Genomic DNA, 12,383 nt, shown 5'->3' with positions numbered 1-12,383 from the left:
GATCAACCAGTGTAAAATCACAAATCCGGACCCCCAGTATAATTGGCCGCTCACCAGATGATTACCACCTCACATCCAGGTGGATCTAGCGCTTTGTAGTCAACCAGAAACTAGGCATCAGGCTATTTCATTGCAGACAATAAAGTTCTTTTAATCCAGATTCTATGTAAAACAGAAGCAATAAAATTTTCATAGCGTAAATTGATAAAAACTAATGTACACCCTGCGCTATACAGCGCACTTACTCAGTCCTAGTGAGTATTGCGCATATCGGGCTGATCAGCCCAACGGTGATCACTCCCTTGTGTGGCGTCAGCGTCCCGCTCCTCCACCGTGGTGTGCCCGCTAGTTTAAGTGTTTGAATACTGGCCAGCCGGCGAGTGTTTCCGCAACCTGTGACGTCAGTCGCACCCGACTCCGCCCTACGCGTTTCCTCCTATGGACTCGCCAGGAGCTGACGTCACAGGTGCGGCCGACGTCTTTTGAGCCGCCAAGTCCCGCCCCTCCCTTGATGGAACACAGTGCATCATAGGGGGCGTAACTGGACTATGATTCTCCTCCCTTCATTTCAATCAACTTTATTCAGCTCGTTTACACATAGCTAAACCCTATTCCCGGCGCCATCTAGTGGCCATTTCTCTAACTGCTTGTGAGAATCCGCTTAGCTGCCTGTGCAGGCAGGCAGCTTTTTGACCATTGTTTAGGTTTGCATGCTGCAGGACTCTGGAAAGAAGAGCTTCTGTCAGTTTTGCAGCTTGTGCTTGCAGAGGAATTTGCATACGTTGTCATGCAAATTGCCTGGCCACATTCATTAGAGGCGTGTACTATAAGTACTATGTCTTTCCCACAATGCTTGGCTGGTCATAAGGATTTTGTCCTGTGTAACACTCCTGGAGGAGAGTGTCAGCCATGCTCTTAGTTTGAAGATCAGCATAGAGTAATTCCTGGAAACTGTGCTAGGCAGGTTCCCTAGTGCAGTTAGGATTGTTTATCTGTTTTGTTTGTCTGTTGCGATTGTCCTGTCCTAATGGTGGTCGACAGGAAATCGTTCTGATCTCTGTTCTTGGAGTATAGCTGGTGCAGGGGTTGCTACCAGCTATCTCTTCTGTTCTGTTTCCTTGGATCGCGCTAGCCACTTTGCGCTAGTGCTGTGGATCCTTCTGTTCTGTCTCCTTGGATCACGCTAGCCACTTTGCGCTAGCGCTGTGGATCCTTCTGTTCTGTCTCCTTGGATCGCGCTAGCCACTTTCCGCTAGTGCTGTGGATCCTTCTGTTCTGCTACTCTGTACCTGGATCGTGCTAGCCACTTTCGCTAGTGCTGTGGATCCTATCTCTCGCTTGTCCCTGTTTTCGTGTGTCTGTCTTGTCTGCTACGAACGCTTGCTGGAGGCTCAGTGAGGTAACCGTTAAGCAAGCGCTCGCGTCCTCTGTTTCATGTTTGTCTGTCAATGGTTAGTTAGGCGTGCTTGTCTCTATTGTGCTTATCACGTGGAGACCGCGCACGAATGCGTGCACTGTTGCGAATGAGTGCGGTGTTCGCGTTCAGTTAGCGTTTGTTATTTTCCTTGTTATTCTCATTGTATTATTTGCTGTGCCTTTGCTAACCTCGTATTCTGTTCTGATCTGCCTTGTGTCACGTCTGGCGATTGCACCTCTCGCGATTGCGTTCCTATTTCATATCTGCTGTTTTGTGTGCACTGTCGCGGGGTGGCGACTAAGTTGGCGCACACACATACAACCTGTCCCTTTGCTCGTTCTCATTCGCAATCGCTTCTCTTGCGATTGCGTTCTGCGCTTCGTACAATTCCTGTCTGGCATTTGTGGAGGTACAGAGGATTGGTTCCTCTGCACTCCTCAGCGTCATCTGCCGACAGGAATTTCCCTCTACGGGTGCGTAGCACCTTTTGCTGGGTTCCTGCAATTATACGCTTGTGGAGGATTTCCGCCGTATCAGCGCACGCGAGAAAGTTCCACAATCGTTACAGTATGACCAGCCCAACCCAAAACCCCAGTGTAGACGGAATTTCTGATTTGTACGATTTTGTCGAGTTTGGGTCCTCTGTGTCTTTAAAGGAAAACTTAAGTCAAAAAAAAAAATGACACTTTAAGAGCTTTAAAAGGTTAAATTCAGAGACCAAGGCGGAATTTCTTTATGAATGTGTGAGGTTTTGCCTGAATCCCACCTTTCAGATTTCTGATCCGTCCACATCGGCTCTTTTGTTTGCCTATGTGCTCTTAAAAGACGATTTGTTCACCTGGGCATATGATGTGCTAAAAACCAATTCTTGGAATGATAATCTGTATCAGTTTCTTGCAGTGATATTCTCTCACTGGTTTAAACTGCCTGGCTTACCACCTGTTCTGATTGAGTATGTAGCTGCTGATAAGTCAGCTGATCTTTCCCTTCCATGCAAAACATTTCAGTATGACAATCAGTTCAATGTGTCTGTTGCCACTTCAGGTTTTAAACAGCAGACATGCAAAGTTGCAAAAAAGGGAAAAACTAAAAAGCGCAAGCATCTGAATAAAACACTCCCTAACGATGTGTATAATGATGTTGCTCAATCTCCAGGTTTTTTGCCCCAATCCAAAGCTTATGTGGATCCTGCTATAGGTAGGATCGCACACTATATTAAAGCAGTTAAAAAATCTGTTCTTGTTCCTGAACTCCACCTATATGGAGATTATCTGGATACTGGCCTGTTTGAACCCACATTTGCTTCCTGGGATGTTGGGGCCTTGCTGGAGGAATTCCTATTTTGATTGGAAAGCCTTTTGCGATTTTTACATCGCAAAAAGCAAGGATGTCTTGGATGCTTGTCTCGATTCTATGTACCTTCTGATTGATTCCGATGAATGTGACAAGGATGATGTGGATCTGGTGATCTATGTGTGGCAGACGATTTTGGATAAGTTGCACACACACCAACCAATTGATTCCAATAAAGAGACATCGTTGTTGGATGATTGTTCCTGCCTTTCTGGGGTAAAGCATGAGAGTCTTGACTTTGTGCAATCTGAAATGAATGAGTGTGCCGCTGTGGTTGATTCCTGTGCGAATCCTGAAGGATTCTCTCCTGACAGTGTGCAGTTTGAATCTGTGCGATCTGATGCCTGTTTCTCAGGAGTTCCTGCAGATTGTGATCGGCATGAGTTTGCCGGTTTCCTCAAGGATGTGTGGGATCCTTTGTCATTTAGTAACAGATCTTTGAGATCTTCCGTCTGTGACCCTGCTAAGGGGAACATTTCTCGACTATGCAGCGTCAAAAGTAAAATGAATATGCCTAATAAAGTTTATCCTGTTGATGTCACTATTTCTTCTGCAAATGAGTCTCTGTCTCACCCTGTTCACGCCTGTAAGGACCCGTTGCCTGATGACAGTTGCTCCAGTGTTTCGGTCCTAGATGCCTTGCAGTCTGCTCCGCAGATCGCGGAGGTTTGCGCTATGGAAGCATCAGTTTCACAACCTAAAGTGAGTTTTGATTCGCAGGTTTTGCGTTCTGATTCCTCGGATTCGACATTGTTAGCCGAATCTAAGAGAGAGACAGCGCTTCGGTTTTGCGAATCTGATGCTGAACCTTCTTTGCCTTGTTCAGAGACGCTTTCTCTGAACCTGCCCTGTACCATGAATGAAAACATGTTTTCCTTTCACACTGACGTTTGTGAGCCCCTTTCTTGTTCTGAGGGAAGTGCTGATTCTGCACCCTGTACTCTGGATGAGTCAATGTGGCCTTGCTTAGAATCCCCTGCAGTGTCCCTAGAGGCTCGTCTAGGTATTGCCACTATACTCACCTGTTTTTCTGCAATTTTGGAGTTACAAGCTAGTTTGACTGCCACACAGAATTCTGGGTACAGTGAGAATGAAGTTAGGGAGTCAGTGTGTGTTCCAGTAAATATTCCTGTACATCCCACTAATTATGATGAAGTTCAGTCTCAGGTTATGGTGGAACCATTCCTGGGACATCTGCCCTGCCTGCAGGAGGTATTTAATGTTCAGCCCTGTAACATGGATACTTCAGAATCCTGCTTAGAAAACCTGGAAAATGATGTTCCTGAGGTCTTGTTTGATGTTCTGGAGGTCTCCGAGTTCCTCCCAAAGGGTGCAGAACTTGTGGGAGATGTCTCCTGCCCCCCGAGTCCTTCGGAGGTGTTACCCTCTTCCGTGGGCATTGCTGCCTTGCTGGCTACCTTTTCAGCTCTGGTGGAGCTTCAGTCATGGGTAGTCAATGATGAATTTCTGTCAGATATCATTACAGTCATTGAGATCTCTAAGCCTGAGACCGAGTTTTCTTTTGAAATACCAGTACCCGTCACCTCTACTCGTGATGATTTTCTGCCCGGTCCTGGTTTTGGTCTGGTCGTGCTGGACTCTGAGGTTGGCAGTTCCCCAACATGTCCTGAGGTTTCTCCTGTGCTGGTGTACCCCAGTGTGCTCTGTGACCCAGAAAGCCCAAGTGTGCCTCGGTTACCAGCGTACTCAGATGCTTCCTTGGTGGAGACATGTTCTGATTTAGCCTGCCTGCTTGCATGACCAGAAGTGGTCCCTGAAAGTCTTGATCTTGATGGGTGTCCTCGTAATTCTGAATCCGGAATTGTCATTGGTTCCATGGGGGTTCTTGGTAATTCTCCATGTGAGCCTGGTGATTGTTCTGCCCTCTTGGGATCTCTGTGGAGCTTCAAAAGGTTCTGGGAGATTCCGGGAGAAATTTTGCTTGGTACCCTGGATAAGATCAACGGTGGCTTTTGTGTTGTAAGGGACACTTCGAACAGGTATTGTGGCAAGTTTGGTATTTTCGGACGCTCCTTGGAAGGTGGTGGGTATTGTCTGGAGGGTGTCGATGGCTTCCTCTCTGGTATCCACAGTCCTGATGAGTGTTACGCTGAGACTTGCAGTGCTGATGGGCATGTTTCGGTGGCCTCTGTTTCCGATGAGGTCGGTTTCGGGTAGACTGACTCTGGAATTGGACCTTGTCGAGCTGTCCCGACCTTCATGAGTCTTCTGTTAAAATGGTTTGGAGATATCAGTTTTGAGGGTCGTCTGGAATTCGACCCTAGAAGGGCGGGTACTGTGAGAATCCGCTTAGCTGCCTGTGCAGGCAGGCAGCTTTTTGACAATTGTTTAGGTTTGCATGCTGCAGGACTCTGGAAAGAAGAGCTTCTGTCAGTTTTGCAGCTTGTGCTTGCAGAGGAATTTGCATACGTTGTCATGCAAATTGCCTGGCCACATTCATTGGAGGCGTGTACTATAAGTACTATGTCTTTCCCACAATGCTTGGCTGGTCATAAGGATTTTGTCCTGTGTAACACTCCTGGAGGAGAGTGTCAGCCATGCTCTTTGTTTGAAGATCAGCATAGAGTAATTCCTGGAAACTGTGCTAGGCAGGTTCCCTAGTGCAGTTAGGATTGTTTATCTGTTTTGTTTGTCTGTTGCGATTGTCCTATCCTAATGGTGGTCGACAGGAAATCGTTCTGATCTCTGTTCTTGGAGTATAGCTGGTGCAGCGGTTGCTACCAGCTATCTCTTCTGTTCTGTCTCCTTGGATCGCGCTAGCCACTTTGTGCTAGCGCTGTGGATCCTTCTGTTCTGTCTCCCTGGATTGCGCTAGCCACTTTGCGCTAGCGCTGTGGATCCTTCTGTTCTGTCTCCTTGGATCGCGCTAGCCACTTTCCGCTAGTGCTGTGGATCCTTCTGTTCTTCTACTCTGTACCTGGATCGCGCTAGCCACTTTCGCTAGTGCTGTGGATCCTATCTCTCGCTTGTCCCTGTTTTCGTGTGTCTGTCTTGTCTGCTACGAACGCTTGCTGGAGGCTCAGTGAGGTAACCGTTAAGCAAGCGCTCGCGTCCTCTGTTTCATGTTTGTCTGTCAATGGTTAGTTAGGCGTGCTTGTCTCTATTGTGCTTATCACGTGGAGACCGCGTACAAACGCGTGCACTGTTGCGAATGAGTGCGGTGTTCGCGTTCAGTTAGCGTTTGTTATTTTCCTTGTTATTCTCATTGTATCATTTGCTGTGCCTTTGCTAACCTCGTATTCTGTTCTGATCTGCCTTGTGTCACGTCTGGCGATCGCTCCTCTCGCGATTGCGTTCCTATTTCATATCTGCTGTTGTGTGTGCACTGTCGCGGGGTGGCGACTAGGTTAGCGCACACACATACAACCTGTCCCTTTGCTCGTTCTCATTCGCAATCGCTTCTCTTGCGATTGCGTTCTGCGCTTCGTACAATTCCTGTCTGGCATTTGTGGAGGTACAGAGGACTGGTTCCTCTGCACTCCTCAGCGCCATCTGCCGACAGGAATTTCCCTCTACGGGTGCGTAGCACCTTTTGCTGGGTTCCTGCAATTATACGCTTGTGGAGGATTTCCGCCGTATCAGCGCACGCGTTGTGCGCTGATCACGGAGAAAGTTCCACAATCGTTACACTGCTCATGCACTTTTTTAACTTATATAGGCAGCTATGCTTGAACAACTAAAGGTTAAAAATTAAATTTAAAAATAGATAAAATGCATTTAGATAAAAACATTAATTGCCATATACCCTCACTATAATCAATTGCACTTGTCCAGTTCATCTGCTATAACAACCCCTTTACTAGTCTAGTTTTTTATGTATCTCATATATCCGTTTTCCAGATTACAACCTATAACTTAGTGTATAAATGGATTATAAGTGTCTGTGTATGCAAAAACCGCTGGGCTAACCGCCCCTATTATGGTGTATCGACACCATACCACTCTCTATCCACAGAAACAATTCCATACTGCCCCTAGTGCCTCTGTTTACATGTCACCACTAGACACTAGTGGTCGCCACAGAGGGAGAGTCTTGTATCCCCCTTGGTGATCTCGCCATGCCTTATCCTGTCCCCCCATGGTCTCCACATATCCCGTGTCTCCTAGCTCTATGCAGTGCTGGGTCCCATTTGTGTAAAACAGGGTCACAGGACTCTCGGCAATACACCTACTACTTGAACCTTGAATTCAAATATCATTACTAATGAAACAGTTGAGGTCAAACTCAATATTTAAACCTCCTGGTGCAAGTGTTTTTAAATAATATATCCAATGGCCCTCGGCTTGGGATATATCCCTAACTAAGCTGGAGCCTCTCCATTTCTTAATGTGTGCTTCTATCCCCATAAACCTCAGACCAGTGGGGTCACAATTGTGAAACAACCTGAAATGATTGGAAACACTGTGGGAGACTAGGCCCTTCCTTACATTGGCCACATGCTCCCCTATCCTCTTATGCAATTTCCTAGTGGTCCGTCCTATATATTCCAAATTGCACGGACACCACAAGATGTAGATAACTCCCTTCGTGTTGCATGTAATGCATTGTTTAATCAGGTGTTGTCTACCCGTGTTGTTAGATACAATAGAGGCTCCCTTTTGAGTTTTGCCTCTAAGCATCCCCGACAGCCCCGGCACGGAAAAAAGCCTTTTTGGCCCAATAAATCTGTTTCCTTTATCCGGGGAGGATTAATAAAGCTCGAGACCAACTGAGATCTGAGATTGGGTGCTTTTTTGTATACAAAGCCCAGTTTGCCTGGTATGACCTTATTGAGGGTGCCATCTAATTGTAGAATGTTCCAATGTTTCCTAAATAGGCATTCTACATCCTTATGTTGGCCATTATAGTCCAACAAAATATCGAAGTCTCTATTTTTCTTCTTACTATTTTTTTCATTATTGGCACTATAATTTCCAGCATGGTTTTCCAAAAGAATCCTCCTATCTATAGTAGCTATTTGGTTGACCTGACATTCTAGATCCGTACTCTCATAGCCTTTCTCTATGAATCTATTCGCCAATACCTGGCTCTGCTGTTTAAAGTCTGCAATCTCAGTGCAGTTGTGTCTTATAACGTAGCAGCTGGCCTTTAGGGATGTTGTCCAACCACCTCCTGTGGTGGCAGCTCCCTTTGGGTATGTATCCATTCTTGTCTGTTGGCTTGAAGTACGTTTTCATGGTTAGCGTATTGTTATGTTTCCTAATAACCAGATCCAAAAATTCCACCTGTTCATTAGCTATATTAAACGAAATTTTTACAGGAGTCCAATGATTATTTACTGCTACACAGAAGTCATCCAATTGTTGTAATGGCCCCTTCCAGACAAGGTCGTCGATAAATCTATTCCAGCTTGCTATATTCTGTGCCCCAGGTAATAATAAAATCTCCTCCACCCATTTGCCCATATATATATTAGCTACTGATGGAGCAAACTTGGCCCCCATGGCACATCCTGTGGTTTGTAGATAATAAGTATGGTCATACCAAAAGTAGTTATGCTGCAATGAATAATCTAGCAGCCGTAATATGAATTTGATTTGTTCATTTTTTAACTCTGCTTGCTGTATCAGCGCTTCTTCTACTGCCTCCATTCCTTGTTGGTGAGGGATGATAGTATAGAGGGATGTTACATCCCCTGTCACGAACATGTCTCCCTCATTAATCTGTATATTCTGCAATTTCTGTAGCAGATGTTTCGTGTCTTTCAATAAATATGGCAAGGTCTTAACTACACTCTGCAAGAACCAGTCTATATATTCCCCCACTCTTTGAGTGAGGGAACCCACTCCACTGACGATGGGTCTCCCCGGGGGGTTTTCCACATTTTTGTGCACTTTAGGATTAAAATATATAACAGGTATCCGGGGGTTTGTGGGCAGTAGGTATTTCAATTCATTAGTGGAAATGATGGTGTCTTTTTCCCCTTGTATTAATATCTTATATTCCAATGTGGGGTTTCTAGTCAATTTCTTATAAGTGAGCTGATCACTCAATAATCTGCTCATTTCACCATTGTACTGCTGTGAATTCATAACCACTAACCCACCCCCTTTATCAGCGGGTTTTAAAATCAAATCTTTGTTCTCCGCCAATTCCATAATTTGCTGGCTAATTATTCTGCCATTCTTATGTGCTTTGATCTCCAGTTTATCTAGATCCTGAAGGACAGCCTTCTTAAAAGTTTCAGTGGTACTCTCTTTCGTGTGGTCCTGGGGATTAAACAGGGATCTATTCTTCAATCCCGTATGTACAAAGTCTTGCGGAACCGGGTTCGCCCTTGTATTTGGGCCCACTTTATTCAAAAAATATTTTTTCTGATTTATTTCATCTTATATATTTGTTGATGTCCAAATAGACACCAAATTTATTAAGTTTCTTGGGGGGAGCGTAGTTGAGGCCCTTATCCAGCAATTTAAGCTGCTGATTGGTTAGAGGGATCCCACTTATGTTAAAAATCCCCTCTCCTTTTACTTGTGTCTTTTTATATTTCTCTCTTCGGCCTCCCCTAGTTCCTCTCCTGTTCTTTTCTCTCCCCCTTCCCATTCTTCGTTCTGATATAAGTGGGAATATTCCCACCTGTTCCGATGGTCCATCCAATTGTGACCCCACTGGTCTGAGGTTTATGGGGATAGAAGCACACATTAAGAAATGGAGAGGCTCCAGCTTAGTTAGGGATATATCCCAAGCCGAGGGCCATTGGATATATTATTTAAAAACACTTGCACCAGGAGGTTTAAATGTTGAGTTTGATCTCAACTGTTTCATTAGTAATGATATTTGAATTCGGGGTTCAAGTAGTAGGTGTATTGCTGAGAGTCCTGTGACCCTGTTTTACACAAATGGGACCCAGCACTGCATAGAGCTAGGGGACATGGGATATGTGGAGACCATGGGGGGAAAGGATAAGGCATGGCGAGATCACCAAGGGGGATACACGACTCTCCCTCTGTGGCGACCACTAGTGTCTAGTGGTGAGATGTAAACAGAGGCACTAGGGGCAGTATGGAATTGTTTCTGTGGATAGAGAGTGGTATGGTGTCGATACACCATAATAGGGGCGGTTAGCCCATCAGTTTTTGCATACACAGACACTTATAATCCATTTATACACTAAGTTATAGGTTGTAATCTGGAAAACGGATATATGAGATACATAAAAAACTAGACTAGTAAAGGGGTTGTTATAGCAGATGAACTGGACAAGTGCAATTGATGATAGTGAGGGTATATGGCAATTAATGTTTTTATCTAAATGCATTTTATCTATTTTTAAATTTAATTTTTAACCTTTAGTTGTTCAAGCATAGCTGCCTATATAAGTTAAAAAAGTGGATGAGCAGTTAGAGAAATGGCCACTAGATGGCGCCGGGAATAGGGTTTAGCTATGTGTAAACGAGCTGAATAAAGTTGATTGAAATGAAGGGAGGAGAATCATAGTCCAGTTACGCCCCCTATGATGCACTGTGTTCCATCAAGGGAGGGGCGGGACTTGGAGGCTCAAAAGACGTCGACCGCACCTGTGACGTCAGCTCCTGACGAGTCCACAGGACAAAACGCGTAGGGCGGAGTCGGGTGTGACTGACGTCACCAGGTTGCGGAAACACTCGCCGGCTGGCCAGGATTCAAACACTTAAACTAGCGGGCACACCACGGTGGAGGAGCGGGACGCCGACGCCACACAAGGGAGTGATCACCGCTGGGCTGATCAGCCCGATATGTGCAATACCCACTAGGACTGAGTAAGTGCGCTGTATAGCGCAGGGTGTACATTAGTTTTTATCAAGTTACGCTATGAAAATTTTATTGCTTCTGTTTTACATGGAATCTGGATTAAAAGAACTTTATTGTCTGCAATGAAATAGCCTGATGCCTAATTTCTGGTTGACTACAAAGCGCTAGATCCACCTGGATGTGAGGTGGTAATCATCTGGTGAGCGGCCAATTATACTGGGGGTCCGGATTTGTGATTTTACACTGGTTGATCACGTGTGCTGCACTTTTGTCACTGGGAGAAAAAGGATCTATGTGTTTTATGCCGTAGTGCACTATGTGTAGCATGTTTACCTTTTTGCAGATACTAAAAGAGCCTTAGAAGAGGAGCACTGTCACTCATCATATTATGAACATCAGAGACACATACTTCAGAAGCTTAGCCTGCTATACCCTAATATATGTTAATCATGTATAGTGATCATAGAGTTATTAATGAATGAGTTGATCAATAATAGACCTATATATTAAGGTAAATAAGTTTGCTTTCTATATAATTTAGCATGTATTAAAACAGATGGCTGTTTATTATGAATACAAAACCGAAAAAATAAGCCATATGATCAACACATTACAACCTGTGACCACAGGATGCGTTCAAAAATCCCAGTTAATTAATGATGTAACTAAGAACAAGCCAATTTCTTAGAATAAGATAAGAACATATGTGATATATTTTGGTACTTAAGATTTTTTTATTGAGGAAAATGCGATACAAGAGAATACAGTAAAAGTATACATATACTCAAGACATGAAAAGAGTCCGAATTACAATTGTCCTCAACAAAGTTTTTCTTTTTTTTTAAGAGAATAAAATCAGATAGTAAGTAATAGTATACGTATGCACATAAGTACCGTTAACATGTTGTAACATAAACCTTAACACTATATTAATTCTGTTGGATAAGTGGCTATTACACACAGGCATTATCAAGCACTTCCCCTCCCCTCTCCCCCCCCTGGCCCCCCGCAAGCATTCTCCCCCCATCCCCTCCATATTCGTCTAGTCGGCCGGATCTTTCCGAAAAGGGAGGTAAAATCTAATCAAGAATTGCTTCTGCCATAACAACATTAATATCCCAGAAATCCCACACCTTTTCAAAAGCAGGCACTGTGTTATTTTTAGTAGCTGTTAGGTAGTCCATATTCCTAAGGAATTCAATCTTGGATCGGACTCTGTCTAAAGTCGGGGAGGCTTTAGATCTCCAAAGGGCTGCTATAGTTAACCTAGCCGCAACCAAAATAATATTAGCCATTTTCTGCGTGGATATTTGAATGTTTGGGATAGGGAGGCCTAGCAGTAAGGTCCAGGGTTCATATGGGACCTCCTTGCGGATGGTTTGGCTCACTAGTTTATGGACTGAAAGCCAAAAGTTCTCAATTCTAGGGCAGAACCAAAATATATGCTCTATTGAGCCCTTGTGACCACAGCCTCTCCAACATCTATCTGACACAGTTGGGAAGATACCATGGAGAAGCTCCGGGGTGCGGTACCACCGGAACATAAGTTTATATATGTTTTCTTTCACTGTCACACATATGGACGTTCGACGGGCATTGTCCCAGATCTTTTGCCACTTAGCAATGTTCATCAGTCCTGGAAGACCATTTTCCCATTTGATCATATACAAATGAGGAGTGAGGGATTCCACAGGGGTCAGAGTCAGAGCTTCATATAGTAAGGAGATCATGCCCTTCTGCCTTTCCGTAGTTCTAGATAAATGTTCAAAACACGTTGGGGGGGGGGAAAATGTTAAAGTGTGAGAAAGGCTCAGGGCATAATGCCTAATTTGTGAATAATCAAACAGTTTATCCCCTGAT

The sequence above is a fragment of the Hyperolius riggenbachi genome, chromosome 5 (assembly GCF_040937935.1).
Source record: "Hyperolius riggenbachi isolate aHypRig1 chromosome 5, aHypRig1.pri, whole genome shotgun sequence".
In the NCBI taxonomy this organism is placed as follows: domain Eukaryota; kingdom Metazoa; phylum Chordata; class Amphibia; order Anura; family Hyperoliidae; genus Hyperolius; species Hyperolius riggenbachi.
Note: the sequence above shows the minus strand (reverse complement) of the source record.